A 19,675-nucleotide genomic window follows, 5' to 3' on the forward strand; every position below is an offset into this window, starting at 1 on the left:
GGACCTGGCATGCAATCCACCTGCCAGATACTTGGGACCGAAAGATCAGAACCCGGAAGTGACATGACCGGAAATTACATCACTTCCGGGGTCTGATATTCCGGTCCCAAGCATCAGGCAGGTGGAATGCGATTATTGACCTTCTTTTTAGTTAAAGAGGTCTGGTGAGTGATATTCCAGTAGAGCACATCGGGTGTGAATGAAATTGGCAGTTATGACATTTCACATTGAAGAATCAAGAATTTTTTCATCCAAGAAGGGCACCTAAGGCTCCATGCACACTGGTATTACTCATAAGCTCAAAAAAAGCTAGAAAAAAAATGCTGGATGAAAATTGCTGATAATAGCATTTTTGTGCCAGCTTCTAGTAGCATTTAGAGAGGAAGTAAACCCTGATGGGTTTTTCTTCCTTTCTTTTCCCTTGTAAAGTAAAGGTATAATGTGCTAGTATGGATCGCTGACTCTGAAGAAATGGCACGGGCGGCGTTTCTTCACTACGCAGTATATATGATATTTACAGTACTTATAGGCTTACCTATAAGGTACAACTGACAGAGGTTTACAACCTCTTTAAGTAGCTTTTAGAAGTATTAGCGTTTTTGCAGTACATGAAGAAAAAAAAAGCTGTTGGTAGCATTCTAGGAGCATTTAGCTTTTTTTTTTTTTTTTTATGCTGGTAAAATGCTCACAAAAAATCCACAAACCTCTTCTTTTTGCTGCTCTTAGCTGCTGAAGCTCAAAAAATAATAGCCCAAAGTAGTGTGCATGGACACATAGGATAACACTATTTAGCTAATAACAACCTCTATTTAAAAAAAAAAAAAAAACATATACTTACCTCCACTGTGCAGTTCGTTTTGCACAGCGTGGCCCCGATCCTCGACTTCTGGGGTCCCCTGTCGGCGCTCGCGGCTCCTCCTCGCATCGGTAAACCCCCTGGGAGAAGCAATCTCCCAGGGGGTTACCTTGCCGGCACGCTCCCAAGTCCATTATTTGCGTCCACAGACACAGAATGCCAGACTGGGCCCTGCCCCCAGCGCCCGTAGCGTTGGATTTGATTGACAGCAGCGGGAGCCAATGGCTTTGCTGCTATCAATCTATCCAATCAAGATCCGAGAACTCCGGGCAGAGAGGTAGAGCGCGTCTCCACCGAGGCAACGAATGGGCTCAGTCTGAGTAAAATGTGGGGGCTGGGGGGCCCGTCATTGTCAGAAGTTTTTTCACCATAATGCATAGGATGTATTAAGGTGTAAAAACGAGGGTTTACAACCCCCGCCATGGCGCCCCCTCACTTAATTTTAGTCTGCACACAAGCCTCTTTTTACAAGCGTGCAGCACTGAAATCTTGGCTGCAGAACACACTGAACTCAACCAGCATTTGAACCCTGTATTTATATTTTTCTGCTTTTGTTAATCACTGTAAGTTGAACTACACCTGGCATCTGAAGTGATTTAAAGTGGGACTAAACCTGAAAAAATAAAATATAAACTACTTGCTAGCAGATATAAATGGAAGACGAGATTCTGTATGTCTTTTCTGCCATCAAACTGCAGGCAGTCTTTTGTGAATTGTACACTGACAGTGGTGCATGCACAGCACAGTGTATAATCCTGGCATTTTACAGATATTGGGAGTAAGAGCTGGGTGCCAGGATGAGTGAACTCCTGTGCGCATGCGTTGCATCATCACAGCTGAGCAAAATAAAACAAGCTAAAGAATCAAGATCATGAAGACTGAGAAGAAATGTAAGCAAACTGTTGGCGCTATATAAATTCTGTAAAATAATAAACAGCACCAGCAACGGAGCTACAAGGGAGATTACAGACTTCATGGCGCTGGGTGGGGGCACTTTACAAGGTAAGGATGGCATAATGTTCACATAGGTCGTGCATATTTACACAATCAGACACAAGCTCCTGGGGAACCTAAAAAGTTTAATTCTGCTTTCAGCATGAAATGTATATTTACGTTCCTAAAGGAGATTTGAAATCATTTTCATCGCATGAAGGAAAGCCTAGTTCTATCTCTTCCCCCTTCTGACTCCCAGCACTTTGCTGTTGGTCAATGACCCTGAGTTGACAATCAAGGGCGCTTCACTTGCCATAGAAAAGCAATTAATTGTGTATTTGTACTTTTCATACAAAGAAAATGACAACTACCCGATTAGTCTATTTTTGTGTGCAACTTACTTTTTCGATTTCAGATGATAAATTGTGGGGGCATAAGCATCTCTACACCTGTGAACCTGGGGCGCGTGCCTTGGCTCTAGCAACAGCCAGTTACTGTATGTAGATTGTGCTGGGCAAGAGTGACCTTTAACCCGATAGTGCCTGCGTAGTTCCCGTATGTTATGCAGGACAATGAGGAGCCAAAAGCCAACTGAGGGCTCTATGGAGTTTTTTTTTTTTTTCTCAGATAAGTAACTGCTAAGATACACTCACCGGCCACTTTTAGGTACACCTGTACAATTGCTTAATAACTTAAATCGCAAATCAGCCAGTCACATGGCAGCAACTCAATGCATTTAGGCATCCAGACTTGGTAAAGATAACTTGCTGATGTTCAAACCGAGCATAAGAAAGAGAAAATATCCAGTGAGCGGCAGTTGTGTGGAGGAAAATGCCTTGTTGATATCAGAGAATGGGCAGACTGGTTGGGGATGATAGAAATGCAACAGTAACTCAAAGAACCACTCGTTACAACCAAGGTATGCAGAATACCATCTGTGAACACACAACACATTGAACCAGATGGGTTACAGCAGCAGAAGACAACACCGGGTGCCACTCCTGTCAACTAAGAACAGGAAACTGACGCTACAATTTGCACCACAATTGGACAATAAAAGATTGGAAAAACATTGCCTGGTCTAATGAGTCTTGATTTCAGATGGTAGGGTCAGAATTTGGCATAAATAACATGAAAGAATGGTTCAGGCTGGTGGTGGTGATGTAATGGTGTGGGGGATATTTTCTTGCCACACTTTGGGACCCTTTGTACCAATTGAGCTTTCGTTTACACCACAGCCTACCTGAGTATTGTTGCTGACCATGTCCATCCCTTTATGACTACAGTGTCCCCATCTGCTGATGGCTCCTTCCAGCAGGATAATGCGCCATGTCACAAAGCTCAAATCATCTCACCACTGGTTTCTTGAACACGACAGTGAGATCACTGTACTCCAATGGTCTCCACAGTCACCAGATCTCAATCCAATAGAGCACCTTTGGGATGTGGTGGAACGGGAGATTCTCATCATGGATGTGCAGCCGACAAATCTGCAGACACTGCTTGATGCTATCATGTCACTATGGGACCAAAATCTCTAAGGAACGTTTCCAACACACAGTTCCGAAGGCAAAAGGGTACCCAACCCGGTACTAGCAAGGTGTACTTAAAGCGGAGTTCCACCCAAATTTTGAACAATATCTGTATGTATTCTCTTCCTTGCCTAGATGCTGACATGCCGTTTAAAAAAATTTAAATCGCTGTAATTACCTTTTATTTTTCTATTCTTCTTTGCACTTCCTGGCTTCCCAGGATGCCACTGAGCATGTGCAGGAACGAGCGGTGAATGCTGGGAGCACAGCATTCACCACATCCAGGAAATAAATGCTTGTGGGCTTCAAATGCCCACAATGAAGATGGAAACCGCCTGCAGTGAATAATAGAAGTTATTCTTTCCAACGAAATCTGACACAGGCGGACATATTACACACAATATGTGAGTATGTAATGCTGAGAAGAAAAGTTTGTGAATGAACTAAAAAAAAAAAAAAAGCATAGATAGGTGGACCCCCGCTTTAATAAAGTGGCCGGTAAGTGTATATTGCTAAGCTCCCACTGACCACCAGTATAAGGGGACACTTATCAGCCACCAATAAAAGGGAGCACTTCACCACTGATAACCATAAATTTAGTCAACACTGAAAAGTCAAAAGCTTATGTAATGTAAAAGGTATTAAAATATTGAGGCGTAACCCCCCTGCAAACAACTGCTTTGTTGTGAAGATTAAGCAGAGTTGCAGGAAAATTGTGGAGAAGAAAAGGTGCAAATTAACTGCAAAAGACTTGAGAAGAACCTGATGTAAGGTTATCTGCTCCTAAACCTCACTAAGGTATGTGTTATATTACAACTTAGATGTGGTGGCTGGGTGAAAAGTTTGGATTGCTCTTCCGAGACCATTGCATGGCCTCCTCACTGCCTGCTTTAACCCCTTAAACCCCATTGTTGTGGGGTGTTTGCAGAGCAGCCCTATTCACTTGTTACAGACGTGACATACGCGATATTGTCAAATGTATTGGGACGCCTGCCTTTACACGCACATGAACTTTAATGGAATCCCAGTCTTATGCTCCGTACACACGGTCGGACTTTGTTCGGACATTCCGACAACAAAATCCATGGATTTTTTCCAACGGATGTTGGCTCAAACTTGTCTTGCATACACACGGTCACACAAAGTTGTCGGAAAATCCGATCGTTCTGAACGCGGTGACGTAAAACACGTACGTCGGGACTATAAACAGGGCGGTAGCCAATAGCTTTTATCTCTTTATTTATTCTGAGCATGCGTGGCACTTTGTCCGTCGGATTTGTGTACACATGATCGGAATTTCCGACAACGGATTTTGTTGTCGGAAAATTTTATCTCCTGCTCTCCAACTTTGTGTGTCGGAAAATCCGATGGAAAATGTCCGATGGAGCCCACACACGGTCGGAATTTCCGACAACACGCTCCGATCGGACATTTTCCATCGGAAAATCCGACCGTGTGTACGGGGCATTAGTCCGTAGGGTTTAATAATGAGTTGGCCCACCCGTTAAAGCTTTAACAGCTTGAACTCTTCTGGGAAGGCTGTCCACAAGGTTTAGGAGTGTGTCTATGGGAATGTTTCACCATTCTTCCAGAGATGCATTTGTGAGATCAGGCACTGATGTTGGATGAGAAAGTCTGTCTCGCAGGCTCTGTTCTAATTCTTCCCAAAGGTGTTCTATCGGGTTGAGGTCAGGACTCTGTGCAGGCCAGTCAGGTTCCTCCACCCCAAACTCACTCATCCATGTCTTTATGGACCTTGCTTTGAGAATGGCCCCTTCCTGTTCCAACATGACTGCGCAACAGTTTACAAAGCAAGGTCCATAAAGACATGGATCAGCGAGTTTGGGGTGGAGGAACTTGACTGGACTGTTGTTAAACCCTACGGACTAAGACTGGGATGCCAATAAAGTTCATGTAAAGGCAGGTGTCCCAATACTTTTAACAGTATAGTGTATTTACACCCCCGGCTGCTGCCTCTGTAGCTAAAGAGGGTAGCGGTTGGGGGGCAGTAAAAGCAAGGCTCAACTGCTGGGTGCCTCTGTTGCTACTCCACCCAGAATGCAGATATCCTTAGGCAGGATGTGTGTTTCTGGCCAGATCAACAGGTGAAAAAAAAACAACAAAAAAGAAAACTAATACAACCGCCACATTTAAGAATTGACAAGCTGCAATATATTACATTTTTGTTTTTGTGTTTAATACTGTTTCAAGACTGTTGTTTTTTTTTTTCATTCCAATACCTTTCGGTTTCTGGAGATACTTTCAAGCAGAGTTGAAGGAAGTCATTGTCAGCATTCAAGAAGGCCATGATCTTTATGTAGGACAATGTTCCATTGCATTCATCCAAGTATTACACTGCTGGCCAAGCCAGAAAAGACCTCACAGATGACTGACCACCTGAGGTCTGTCCGTGATAGGACCTCAAGGTTCGGACATTCCCTGGACAGGTAGGACAAGACTTCAAAAAGTGACCTGCCTGGCCACAATGAAGGCACAATCTCTCCCTCCTCCTAAGGGCTCTCTCATCTGCAGAGAGACGTGTGAAGCCCAAGTGCATGGGTTCATCTTCACTGACCATCTCGGTACCAGGAGGATTGGGAGGCAAGGGTGGGACTGCAAAGTTCTGAGACAAACGTTCAGGAGGCTTCCGCAAGCGCTCCTTAAAAAAGAGTCTTTCTTTGAGTCTGGAGTCAATGAGGATGGCAAACGTGATCAACTTCTCCAGCTCAGTGGGTATGTCTCGGGCTGCTATCTTGTCCTTGATGGTATCCGAGAGACCATAAGAAAAAGCGGCCACGAGGGCCTCAGTGCTCCAAGCAACCTATACTGCCAGAGTATGTAATTCAATGGCGTAATCAGCAACAGTTCTCGTACTTTGTTTGATTGACATGAGGCGCTTGGCAGCAGAAGTGGAGTGTGGGGGAATGTCAAATACCCTTTTAAAGGAAGCCAGAAACTCTGGGTAACTCAGGACAACCCCATAAAGGGTTTGCCCCGGCCAAGGTTTACTCAGAAAGCAAAGATATCACAAAACCTACTTTGCTTCTGTCTGTAGGAAAGGCCTGGGGCAGCATCTCAAAGTATATCTCAACCTGATTAAGAAACCCTCTGCATTGAACTGGATCATCCCCAAATCGCTGGGGAAGCAGAGTGGACCAGACATACCTCTTATAGAGGCAATACTCGAAGCCGGTGCCTGCACAGAGACTGGAGCAGCAGCAGGGGCGGCCTGCAGCACAGGTTGTACAGGAGCAGCCATAGTGGGAGATTCTAGGTGAGCCGTGCGACTCAGGAGCGTCTGTAACTCTATGGCAAACTGATCCATATGGTGATCCCACTCATCCAACCTCAAAAAATATTAATATAAAGTGGATTGACTGCATCTTCTGAATTCATGGCCTTCACCTAATGTCAGAAACCATGAATCAGACTGAGACAGAAGTGCAGTTAAAATCACATTTGTTTAATAATTATATTAGTAAAAGTTAAACAGAGCAACGTAGTCAAATCATAGCCAGAGTTCGGTAACCGTAACAGGATAGTCAGACATGCCAGAAATCAGTGTACTTCAGGACAGGACAGGAAATCAGGAAACCGGAGAATCAGCGTAGTGGAACAGCAAGCAGGATCAGGAAACAGAAGGGACGTCAGCCAAGCGAGTCTTCAATGGGCACACAGGAGAGAGTCTCTGGATGTGTTGACCAAGGCGAAGGCAGAGATGATCTGAACTGAACAGCTTAAGTAACCAGCAGAATTGACGAACAGGATATCATCAACAGGTGAGTCACTGTGGAAAGATTTAGAGCTGGCAATTAACCGAAAGCTGAGCAGCCTGCTCTGAGAAGGAAGGGCTGAGCCTAGCCCTGACACGCAGCCCACACATTTCTGGTCGCACTGGTCCCTGACTGTCTTCTGTACCATGTCCGCACCTTCTCTGACTGTCTCCTGTACCATGTCCGCATACTCTCTGTCTCCTGTACCATGTCTGCACACTCTCTGACCGTCTCCTGTACCATGTCCGCACACTCTCTGACCGTCTTCTGTACCATGTCCGCACACTCTCTGACTGTCTTCTGTACCATGTCCGCACCCTCTCTGAGTGTCTCCTGTACCATGTCTGCACCCTCTCTGATTGTCTCCTGTACCATGTCCGCACACTCTCTGACCGTCTCCTGTACCATGTCCGCACACTCTCTGACCGTCTCCTGTACCATGTCCGCACACTCTCTGACCGTCTACTGTACCATGTCCGCACACTCTCTGACCGTCTTCTGTACCATGTCCGCACACTCTCTGACCGTCTCCCTTACCATATCCGCACACTCTCTGACCATCACTTGTATCACGTCTGCAGTCTCTGACCATCTCTTGTATCTGTTTGATGGGATCTGCCTGAGGGGATGGTGTTTGGGGTATCTTTATTTGCTGATTGTTAAACTTTCTGAAATACACATATTGCTCATGTGGTGTAGGATCTGGACCTGCTGTCCCTCCATCTTTCTTTCTTTCTTTCTTTCTTTCTTTCTTTCTTTCTTTCTTTCTTTCTTTCTTTCTTTCTTTCTTTCTTTCTTTCTTTCTTTCTTTCTTTCTTTCTTTCTTTCTTTCTTTCTTTCTTTCTTTCTCCCTTTCTCCCTTTCTCTCTTTCTCTCTTTCTCCCTTTCTCCCTTTCTCCCTTTCTCTCTTTCTCTCTTTTTTTTTTTTTCTCCCTTTCTTTCTCCCTCCATCCATCCCTCTTTCATCTCAGACTCGAATCACAACCCGTTTAAGCCACGCCCGATATTTATGAATGTCCTTGGTAGAAAAGTCTGCAGACACGAGCATGAAAGTCAATGACAAGTCTCACTTTAGTTACCCGTAGCATGTGTAGAAGATGGTAATTTTTTATGCAGAATAACAGTCACAGTAGAAATCATCACATCAGCCACACATGATTTCAGTTCCTACATATGCACTGAATAAGCCCTTGTGCTGGGTACTTCCTCTTTTTAGTAGATCCTTCTATTATAGGACAGCCAGTTACTAACCACATCACGACGTGTCTGAGTCTGTGCACAGTACAAGCCTTTTCTCCTTCTTGGAGGACACCCTTTCCTACCTGGAGGGTGTTCATTGACGTCAGCATGAGCCCAGCATGAAGGTAAGTCACTGCTGGCAATTTACTATTGGTATTTATTTACTACTGAATCCGGTCATAGTATAAAGTATAGCATCTAGTAAAAAAAGTAAAGCAGACCTGTCACAAATATTTGGCAATTTAGGCTGAGTATACAATGAATTGTTAAGCAGAAAAGGCATGTCAAACTGATCAATAGATTCAGGTGAAGCTAAAGATTTATGTATGTGTGTGATATATATATTGGGGAAGGAAACACACTTGTGCACGTCCTTCCTGTACATTATAACATAAAAGAGGCAGCTCTGTAATCACTGAAGCTGAAGTTTGGGTATGAATTGTATTCCAAAGTTAAATTGGCCTAGTTTGGACTAATGTAAGTATGTATATCTAATATCTGTGAGATCCCCATGGAAGATGCAAATCACTGTAGTACTCAACGCTATTACAGCGATAGCTGCTTCTCCTTGCCATGTTCAGTCACAGTCTGGGGGAAGGACAAGACCTGTAAACTGTTACCTAACTGCATCAGAGAAAAAACAGCTCTCCTGTCCTGCCAGACAGGCCTATGCTGTTTGGCAGGACTGTGTAAATCTCAGGACTGGATGGAAAGAAATACAAATTCTTTGGCAGATAAAACTGCTTCCATATATATATATTTATATGTCCAGCAGACAACTCCTCCGTGAATCTTCTAGACCAGACCCCCAGTGAAATCCTGATCTTAATTTCAGAGAATTTAGCAGAACAGGCCCCCCCAGCTCTGGCACAGCTGGGACCTTGGTGAGAAAAGGTAAAACCAGCTGCTGGGCTGCCCAGAAGGGCAGTAGCCCTTCAGGCTGGGAACGTCTCCTCCTGGACAAGAACGAGGCAGTTCCAATCTTCAGACTATTTATGCTCACTGCCAGCCACCACGTGGGCACCCTCCCCTTAGGGATTGGCTGAGACAACCAAAATATCCAGCTGCTGATTTGCTTCATCCAGCCCACTATATTCTGGAATCCGCCAGAAGGAAGCAATCAAACCTGCAGGCAGTGAAACCCAGAACAGCCCAAAGCAATCACAAGCCACTCAACTGATTACAGGAGAGTCACAAGAACTAAATTTGCCTAACCTAACTAGCAGTCTATCTAGGAGAATGCTACACTCATGTCAGGTTTAATATAACTTCGGGTTTACAAATCTGTACCAATGTGGATTAAAATAGAATTGTAGTCACCAGAGGAAATATATAGTTCAGTAGAGAAATCTCCAGTATGAATTAAAAACCCTCACAAACAATTTGTAAAAAAAAAGTACCAGACAATGAAAATTTGTAATACCTATTGCAATTGTCCGGCCTGTTATGGCAGCATATGCATGCTAATGAACTCACTATACGGGAGAGATATGATGTAAATATTGACCATATGTATACTGTCTTGAAGGCATTATGAAAATCTTCCAAAATCAAGTCACATGACGCTACTTGTTTGCTTCCACCTTTAAGGCTCCACTCACACTTGTCCATTGTGTCAACATGCCAGACATCTCAAGTCTCCCACAAATTGCGGGAGAATCCCGCATTTGGATGCTGGCTCACGGACACCTGCGAGCGCCAGGCGATCTCCCGGCTGAGCCTGTCACTCAGAAAGGCAGAGCAGCCCAAGCGGCGGAATGTTACTGAGCTGACACGCTGCCGCTTCCCTTTCTGGTGTTATCAAATAGACAGCACCCCTGGCTTCCCTCTAGACATGCACTTCTCCCTTCCTGCCACTGGGGGCTGCTTGTATATGCACGTGAATTGGAATGTGATTTTAGAGCATCCCCAGTTTGCTCTACCCGAGGCTGACTGTTCTTCATGTCCTACCTACACCCTAAGGTATGCCACTGTTTGCTAATGTATATTGCAAATAGAAGTTTTCAGTAGATTATGCCAAAAGTCTTTATAATATTTGATGTTACAATGGCAGTCCTAGCAGATTCCTCTGTGAAGAGCTGATTGCTGGGGATATGGCAGGAGAACTTACCATAATATGACATTATACATTTTATGGCAAATTTAACTTGAAGCTTCTATGTTCCAGCACTTAGTTTTACACTCTCCCTTCTCTCTGATGCAGACAGTACTCATTCAAAAAACATTTAGTGTGCTTTCCCACTGAGGCGTTGGGGGCGTCGGCGGTAAAGCGCCGCTATTTTTATGCTTTATTTTTGTTGCTTTATTTTTGTGCTTTACCATCATTTTAGCGGCGCTATTTGGCCACTAGCGGGGTGCTTTTAACCCCCGCTAGCGGCCGAAAAAGGGTTAAAACCACCCACAAAGCGCAGCTGCAGCGGTGGTTTGGTGGCGCTTTGCCGGCGCTGCCCATTGATTTTAATGGGCAAGGGGCGCTTTAGGAGCGGTGTATACATTGCTCCTACAGTGCTGCAAAGATGCGGCTTGCAGGACTTTTTTTACTGTCCTGCAAGTGCACAGCTCCAGTGCGAAAGTCCTTTCACACTGGAGTGAGAGGAGAGGCGCTTTACAGGCGCTATTTTTAGCGCTATAGCGCCTGTAAAGCAGCTCAGTGTGAAAGCAGCCTTACTAGTAAAAAAAGAAAAATAAGAGACACAGAATGCCTATGTATGTCAAAAACGGCAAACTTTAATTGGTACTGATCAAGCTGCATTTAATTGAGGGTGGCGCCAGCACGTCACCTCCCTGAAATGAGTTTTTGCAGGTTGGGATGTCTGACATGCTCATGGCCATAAAACAACTGTTGCACAGGCTCTAAGTGCTGCGCGTTGTGTTGCCATTCATTGTGAACAGCATTTTAATGCACTGTACAGTAGAGCATGATGCAGTGCAGCACAATGCACATGCCTTTGAAAGGCACATGTGCTTTTTTGTCTGTTGTGGTGTGTTGGCAGCCCATTCATAATGAATGCGCTGCCTTTATGCAACACACGTTAACACATATAAAAATGCACATTAATATGCTGCAACCAATCGCCTTAGTGATTGAGAATGGGCTCTAAAAGATGCAGCTTAGAGGAAGGGACCCCTACAATGGCTCAAGTTTGAAACTGCACTGAAAAACAGAGAGCAAGACCCAGCAAAAGAGTCCACAGAATGGATATAAATAGTTTTTTGTTGCATTCATTGAATTATTAAGGTTGGTAAAGCAATATAAAAACCGTAAGTAGCACACAGGGACAACTTAAACATACTTTTGTAGGTTCCTACAGCATACAGTGCTTTGACAAAGTATTCATACACCTTGAAATTTTCCACATTGTGTCATGTTACAACCAAAAACGTTAATGTATTTTATTGGGATATTATGTGATAGACCAATACAAAGTGGCAAATAATTGGGAAGTGGAAGGAAAATGATAAATGGTTTTCCAAGTTTTTTGCAAATAAATATCTGAAAAGTGTGGCATGCATTTGTATTCAGCCCCCTTTACTCTGATACCCCTAACTAAAGTTTAGTGGAACCAATTGCCTTAGAAGTCACCTAATTATTAAATAGAGTGCACCTGTGTGTAATTTTATCTCAGTAAAAATATAGCTGTTCTGTGAAGCCCTCAGAGGTTTGTCAGAGAACCTTAGTGAACAAACAGCATCATGAAGGCCAAGGAACACACCAGACAGGTAAAGGATCCTTTTGTGGAGAAGTTTAAAGCAGGGTTGGATTATAAAAAAATATCCCAAGCTTTGAACATCTCATGGAGCACTGTTCGATCCATCATCCGAAAATGGAACTGAGTATGGCACAACTGCAAACCTACCAAGACATGGAGAGCATTAATCAGAGAAGTAGGCAAGAGGCCCATGGTAACTCTGGAGGAGCTGCAGAGATCCACAGCTCAGGTGGGAGAATCTGTCCACAGGACAACTATTGGTCGTACACTCCACAAATCTGGCCTTTATGAAAGAGTGGCAAGAAAAAAGCCATTGTTGAAAGAAAGCCATAAGAAGTCCTGTTTGCAGTTTGCGAGAAGCCATGTGGGGGACAAAGCAACATGTGGAAGAAGGTGCTCTTGAACTTGAATTGAACTTTTTGGCCTAAAAGCAAAACACTATGTGTGGTGGAAAACTAACACTGCACATCAATCTGAACACACCATCCCCACCATGAAACATGGTGGTGGCAGCATCATGTTGTGTGGATGCTTTTCTTCAACAGAGACAGGGAAGCTGGTCAGAGTTGATGGGAAGATGGATGGAGCCAAATACAGGGCAATCTTAGAAGAAAATCTGTTAAGGTCTGAAAAAGACTTGAGACTGGGGTGGAGGTTCACCTTTCAGCAGGACAACGACCCTAAATATACAGCCAGAGCTACAAGGGAATGGTTTAGATCAAAGCATATTCATGTGTTAGAATGGCCCAGTCAAAGTCCAGACCTAAATCCAATTCAGAATCTGTGGCAAGACTTGAAAATTGCTGATCACAGACGTTCTCCTCCCAATCTGACAGAGCTTGAGCTATTTTTCAAGGAAGAATGGCCAAAAATTTCACTCTCTAGACATGCAAAGCTGGTAGAGACATCCCCAAAAAGACTTTCAGTTGTAATTGCAGAGAAAGGAGGTTCTACAAAGTATTGACTCAGGGGGGCTGAATACAAATGCATGCCACACTTTTCACATACCGTATATACTCGAGTATAAGTCGATCCGAATATAAGCCAAGGCACCTAACTTTACCAAGAAAACTGGGAAAACTTATTGACTCGAGTATAAGCCGAGGGAGAGAAATGCACAGCTACTGTAAGTGGAAAAGAGGGTCAACAATGCCCATTTGCAGCCTCACTGTGCCCATATGCATGCCTCAGCCTCACTGTGCCCATATGCATGCCTCAGCCTCACTGTGCCCATATGCATGCCTTATGTACCTGATCTCCCGGCGCAGCCTATGTCCATCTGCAGTCTTACGTTCTCCCGGCTGTCCTGTCACTGTGCCCAAAGCTCCTTGCCTCATGTACCTGATCTCCCAGCACGGCCTGTGTCCATCTGTAGCCTTACAATCTCCCGGCTGTCCTGTCAAGGTTTCTGCCTGCAGTGTGGTAATGAAGGGTAATGGTCTGGGGCAGGAAGGAAGGAATTAATTCTCTATGATCTCCCGGTGTCCTGTCCTGCCAAAAAAGGTCACCCGGTGGATAATGCCCCCCTGTACTGCGCAGGCGCAGCGCTTGCGCGGTACGAACCACAACGGAGTAGCCGAAACTAGCCGAAGGTGAACAGCTGTAGTCTAGTCGGTGGCCGTGCAGTGTACCAAAGCCCCGCCTCCTCCTCATCCGTGACGGAACACTGACTCAGTTTCCCAGCAGGGAGTCAGTGTTCAGCCTATCACAGACGAGGACAAGGAGGCAGGCTTTGGTACACTGCACGGCCGCTGACTAGACTACATATCACAGCGCTGGGAGATCGTAGAGAATGAATTCCTTCCTTCCTCCCCCAGATCATTACCCTTCATTACCACACTGCAGGCAGAAACCTTGACAAGACAGAGATCATAAGGCTGTAGATGGACACAGTGAGAAAGGAGACTCGAGTATAAGCTGGGGGGGGGATTTTCAGTACAAAAAAATGTGCTGGAAAAACTCGGCTTATACTCGAGTATATACGGTATTTATTTGTAAAAAATATTGAAAATCATTTATCTTCCACTTCACAATTATCTGCCACTTTGTGTTGGTCTTTCACATAAAATCCCAATAAAATACATTTACGTTTTTGGTTGTAACATGACGAAATGTGAAAAATGTCAAGGGGTATGAATACTTTCTCAAGTCTCTGTTTCCACTGGTTGAGAAAACAACACTAATCACCTGAAAAAAAAATGATGCATTTTAAGAGGGGGTCGGCAACATGTGGACCGCAATCCACCAGTCGATCACAGCCAGGTGACTGATAGATCGCGCCTGGGGTTGCCAACCTACTATCCCAAGGCCTCCATCATGATGCAGGGCGAACTTTTTGCAGAGATGCAGCCCAGGTGGTGGCGGATGTGGAGGGAGCAGGCTGACAGGTGAGTAATACCTACAGCCCTCCGTCTCTTATTCTGGTAGCAGGATCCACAGCAGCAATAATAGGGCACAATAGCATCTGTATGGACAAGATAGAACCTATTAGCCTGCTTTCACACTGGTGCAGGTGCAGCGCAGTGTACCCGCAGCTTTCCTGCAGGTTAGCTGTGCTTAGCCTTAGATTTCTATTATATCCTGTGGGCTTGGTGCGCTTTCTGAAATTACACCAAAATTCAGGACCCTTGGACCCCACAGAAGCATGCAGTTGCAGGGCGCTTGCAGAATGGCTCCATTTACTTGAATGGGTCACAATAGCGGCAGACGGTAGCACCCACCAAAAGCGACAAGGGATTTAATTTCTGCTGTGGCATGTGTACATCTTTGGCTGCTGCCTCTGCAGCTAATGGGGGTAGGGATTGGGGGTTGGAAAACCGGGGTTTCTGCTCCTCAGAAACGCAATTCAAGCATGTTTGACAGGTGGTGAGGAGATGATATGTTGCCTCCTCATCGTCTGTTTTAAACCTATAATTACTGTGCAATGCATGTGATTGCGGTACTGTAATTCAGAAATTTTAGGTTTAAATCTGGCGGGAGGAGATGACATATCACCTCCTGACAACCTGTCAAACACTTCCGAGTGTGGATCGCTTCCCAACCGAGGATCATTGCTTTCATCCATGTTGTCAGGTAGATCTCAACCCCTGAAAGGTTGCCTATCCCTATTTTAACTTAAAGGGGTTGTAAAGGTAAATTTTTTTTTTTTTAAAAATAACTAACATGTCATACTTACCTTCACTGTGCAGCTCGTTCTGCACAGAGTGGCCCCGAACCTGGTCTTCTGGGGTCCCTCGGCGGCTGTTTCAGCTCCTCCCCGCAAGCATTAACCACCTTAATGCGAGCTCCCTCGCATGGTGGTTAGTGCTTGCGGGCGCGCTCCCGTGATACAGCCGGCGGCTATAGCCGCTCACTGTATCACTCGGCCCCGCCCCCCAGCACGCCGCGTCATTGGATGTGATTGACATCAGCGCGAGCCAATGGCTGCGCTGCTTCCAATCCATCCACTGTAGCCAATCAGCGGCCAGGGTGAGTGGAGGAATAGATGTCGGGAACGAGAAGCTGACTTTCGAGGCGTCAGGTAAGTAAAACGGGGGGGCTGGGGGCGGCGGTATTGTCAGAAGTTTTTTCACCTTAATGCATAGAATGCATTAAGGTGAAAACATTTTTACCTTTACAACCCCTTTAAAGGTAAAAGTACAAATAATGTGAAAAATATCTAAATATGACTAACAAATTGGCAGATTCTCCAATTTGTTGAAGGCATGATAAGTAAAATAAGAAAAAATATCAGGGTATAACAAAAAGGGGCAGGAGAAATGCTTAGCTGAGGTCCACACGTTGCGTGGCCACAAGGCTTGGCTGTGCAGGGGTGGTCTGACCACCCACCAGCACCTGTGATGGCGAAGAGATGGATGGTGACGGTGGCAGAAGGAGATTGGCACAGGCAAACACTGCCAGCACTGTATAGCTCCAGAGGGAACGGTAACTAACACAGGTTTTCTAATCTTCCCAATCCATGTCCTCACCAAGAATGTGTGGTCAGCGGATATTTTCCGGCACATACAGAGAGTGAAAAAGCAGAATCAGGCAGCGACTATCTTATATTGCATGTGCAGCTTAAGAGTTAAACTTCCCATGCCACACATGTAATGAATGATGTCTGGTTCCTCTCTACCCCCACATTGCTGTTTATCTGCAAAAAAGGGATCTAACAGCAAAAAAGGGGATCTAACAAATATAGACAAGTCATTTAAAGGGCATTTCTACTTTTGCAGACAAATAAGGGGAAAAAAAACATTATATGTTTGTTAAGTTTTCCCAATTTACACAGCCTAACTAAAATGTTTTTTTAAAATATATCTTACATTTTAGATGTTACTCAGGAGGAGGTGTCATGGCCGACTGCAAATTTTTTGTCCCAAGTCTGTCCTGAATAACATACAATGCAAGAAGCCCAGTCTCTACACCTTTAACCCTTTGGACAGACAGTGTTCAAATCTAGTTACAGTTGTTAATGAAGATTTACTGCACAGTACAGACAGGGTGGTTAATTATGGCAAGCACAGCTAACCAGCCCTTCATAAACAGGGAGAACTACCTAGGATTTTTCCTTGTTGGAGGGTCCAGAATAGAGAATCTCATTTAAAAGAATATTTGGTGACCCTGCCATGACGGTCCTTGTTAGGGCATCTCTTGTTATGATGTGACAAGTGTCTCCCAATTGAGCCCCTGCATTGTCACCCTGTCACACGTTCCCATACAGGTGGCTTTATCACACGTTGCATGGGACTGGTCCAACATTTTCACTTTCTTAAAACCAATTCAGAGCAGTGGTGCAACCAAAACTGGAGAAGGTCCACATAACAGGCAGGAGGTGATCAGAAGCAACAGAAGGTGAACAAAGGTGACGACATTTTTTTTTTTCTTAATGTGGCAGTTATTTGATATACAGTGCTTTAGCTAAGTACATTTTATCTGGTTAGGGTTTAGCTCTACTTAACCACTTAAAGACCGGACACTTTCACCCCCTTCCTGCCCAGGCCATTTTTAAGTTTTCAGTGCTTTCATACTTTAACCACTTGCTTACTGGGCACTTAAACCCCCCTCCTGCCCAGACCAATTTTCAGCTTTCAGCGCTGATACACTTTGAATGACAATTGCGCGGTCATAAAACACTGTACCCAAATGAAATTTTTATAATTTTTTTCCCACAAATGCTTTTTCAATTCTTTTGGGGGTATTTAATCAAAGCTGGGATTTTTATTTTTTGCTAAACAAACAAAGATGGAAAATTTTGAAAAAAAAAAATCACGTTTCATAGTTTGTTATAAAATTTTGCAAACAGGTAATTTTTCTCCTTCATTGATATGCGCTGATGAGGCGGAAATGGTGGGCACTGATAGGCTGCACTGATGGGCATGGATAGGCACAGTTAAGGCGGCACTGATAGGCACAGTTAAGGCGGCACTGATAGGCACAGATAAGGCGGCACTGATAGGCACAGATAAGGCGGCACTGATAGGCACAGTTAAGGCGGCACTGATAGGCACAGATAAGGCGGCACTGATGGGCACAGATAAGGTGGTACTGATGGGCACAAATAAGGCGGCACTGATGGCCGCTGATGGGTGGCACGGATAGGTGGCACTGATGGGCACTGATAGGTACCACTGATGGGTGGCACTGATGGGGAGCACTGATGGGCGGCACTGATGGACACTTATGGGTACTGGTAGGTGACACTGATGGGCACTGATAGGTGGCATTGATGTGCTGCACTGTTGTTGTTGCACTGTTTGTGGGCACTGATGGGTGGCACTGTAGGCACTGATGGGTGACGCTGGTGGTCACTGGCAGGGGGCACAGATGATCGCCGTGATCGGGACTGATGTCCCTCTCACGGCCGCTGGTGATCGGCTTTTTTTTAACTCCTCACGCTGTCAGCGCGAGGAGAAAAAATAGTTGGTTACCGGCTCTGTTTACATCACATGATCAGCTGTCATTGGCTGACAGCTGATCATGTGGTAAGGGGTCATAGACTCGCTGATCACCGAGGGTGCCGCGCGCGTCCTGCAGGGGGCGCACAGGCCGCTCATGCACAGAACGACGTCAATAGCGCTGATCTGAAGAGGTTAAATGACAATTACTCAGTCATGCAGGTCTGTACCCAAATGGAATTTTTATCATTTTTTTAGACAGATAGAGCTTTCATTTGTGGTATTTAATCACCACTGTTTTTTTATTTTTTATTTTTTGCTATATAAATAAAAAAAAATAAATAAAACAAACATTTTGAAAAAACTATTTCTTTGTTTCTGTTATACCATTTTGCAAATAAATAAATATTTCTTCATAAATTTCTTTGGTAAAATAATCCAAATCACTGTATAAAATGTGTGTGTGAACGTTATAGAGTTTACAAACGATGCTATATATACTGTATATATTTGAAAATTGATCAATTGTGTAAGTAAGTAATTAGTAAGAAGCATAGTGAACTTTTGTCATTTTTGTCATTTGTCATTTTTTTGCCTAAATTTTTTGGAAAATGAAGAAATAAATAAAGTTGTCATTTTAGTTATTTCTCACACACAGCATAAGCATACTTACAATTAGAATGGAAAAGATACCGCTCTAACAAAAACAGTAACAAAAAAGCAGCAGCATACAGTGCGATCACACCAAAAATTAAAGAGATAAAGGAAGCTGCGCTAAAAAAATAATTGTAGTCCATAATAAATGACATCAAGGATAACAAATGTCCATTAAGAGCATAAAACACCACCACAGTGTGCCTATAAATTAATGTGCCCATCCACCGTAGCTGTTAATTCAGCTTACCAGACGGCAAGCTTAAGTAGGCAAGTGGCTTTAGCCCAGCCAAGGCCTTTAAGCTTGCTAACGATCCTGATGTTCGGATGGCGGGGGGTAAATCTCCAAGGCTCACTCGCGGTATCCACGTATCCACATATTCAAATGGGAAACCCAGGTGCTCAGAAGAAAAGAAGACTGGCCATAGTGTGATATCATAAATGGCTGTGCCCGCGCCTGGAGCTTGAAGCCAACTTCTCCTTCTTTCACTCTCTGGTCATGTGATATGTAACATGACAAGAGGAAAGAGAAGGAAGATTTACTTACAATTACGCCCCAAAATCATTCTGCTACTACCCCCAAGTATGGGGATATCACATATATGAGACATTTTCAAAGCCTAACTGCATAAAGAGACCCAAAATCCAAGGAGCACCTTCTGGCTTTCTAGGGGCGCTAAATTACTCTAACATTCTAACTGCCTATCACATTTTTAGAACCAGGACAGTGGAAACACCCACAAATTGACCACATTTTGTAAAGCAAAAACCCTAAAGTATTTTCTAAGGGGCATAACAAGTCTTTTGAAGATGTCTTTTTTTTTTTGCCACACATTTTTGGGAAATGCAGAAATAAAATGAAAATGAATTTGTTTTTGCACTAAGTTGCCAATTAATAAGATACTTCTAACTCACAGTATACGTATATGTAAATTACTCCCCAAAACACATTCTACTACTCCTCCCGAGTATTGCAATACCACCTGTATGAGAGTTTTTCACAGTCTAACCATATAGAGAGGCCCGAAATCCTGAGCTCTTCAAGGAGCACTTCAGGCTTTTTAGCGACATAACTTACGCATCTAATTTCCTGACTTCC

At 44.2% G+C, this 19,675-nt stretch overlaps 1 protein-coding gene across 2 annotated transcripts in view; it reads left to right on the top strand.

Annotated features, from left to right (window-relative positions):
• Window positions 1-8,188: 8,188 nt before the first annotated feature.
• The window catches only part of P2RY11 (purinergic receptor P2Y11), a 142,978-nt gene continuing 131,491 nt past the window's right edge, over window positions 8,189-19,675 (top strand). For both annotated transcript variants that reach the window (XM_073622543.1, XM_073622542.1), the window contains exon 1: window positions 8,189-8,458. The gene's annotated coding sequence lies outside the window, so the exon portion shown is untranslated. The remainder of the gene's footprint in view (window positions 8,459-19,675) is intronic.

This window comes from Aquarana catesbeiana, linkage group LG03 (assembly GCF_042186555.1).
Source record: "Aquarana catesbeiana isolate 2022-GZ linkage group LG03, ASM4218655v1, whole genome shotgun sequence".
NCBI classification, from domain to species: Eukaryota; Metazoa; Chordata; class Amphibia; order Anura; family Ranidae; genus Aquarana; species Aquarana catesbeiana.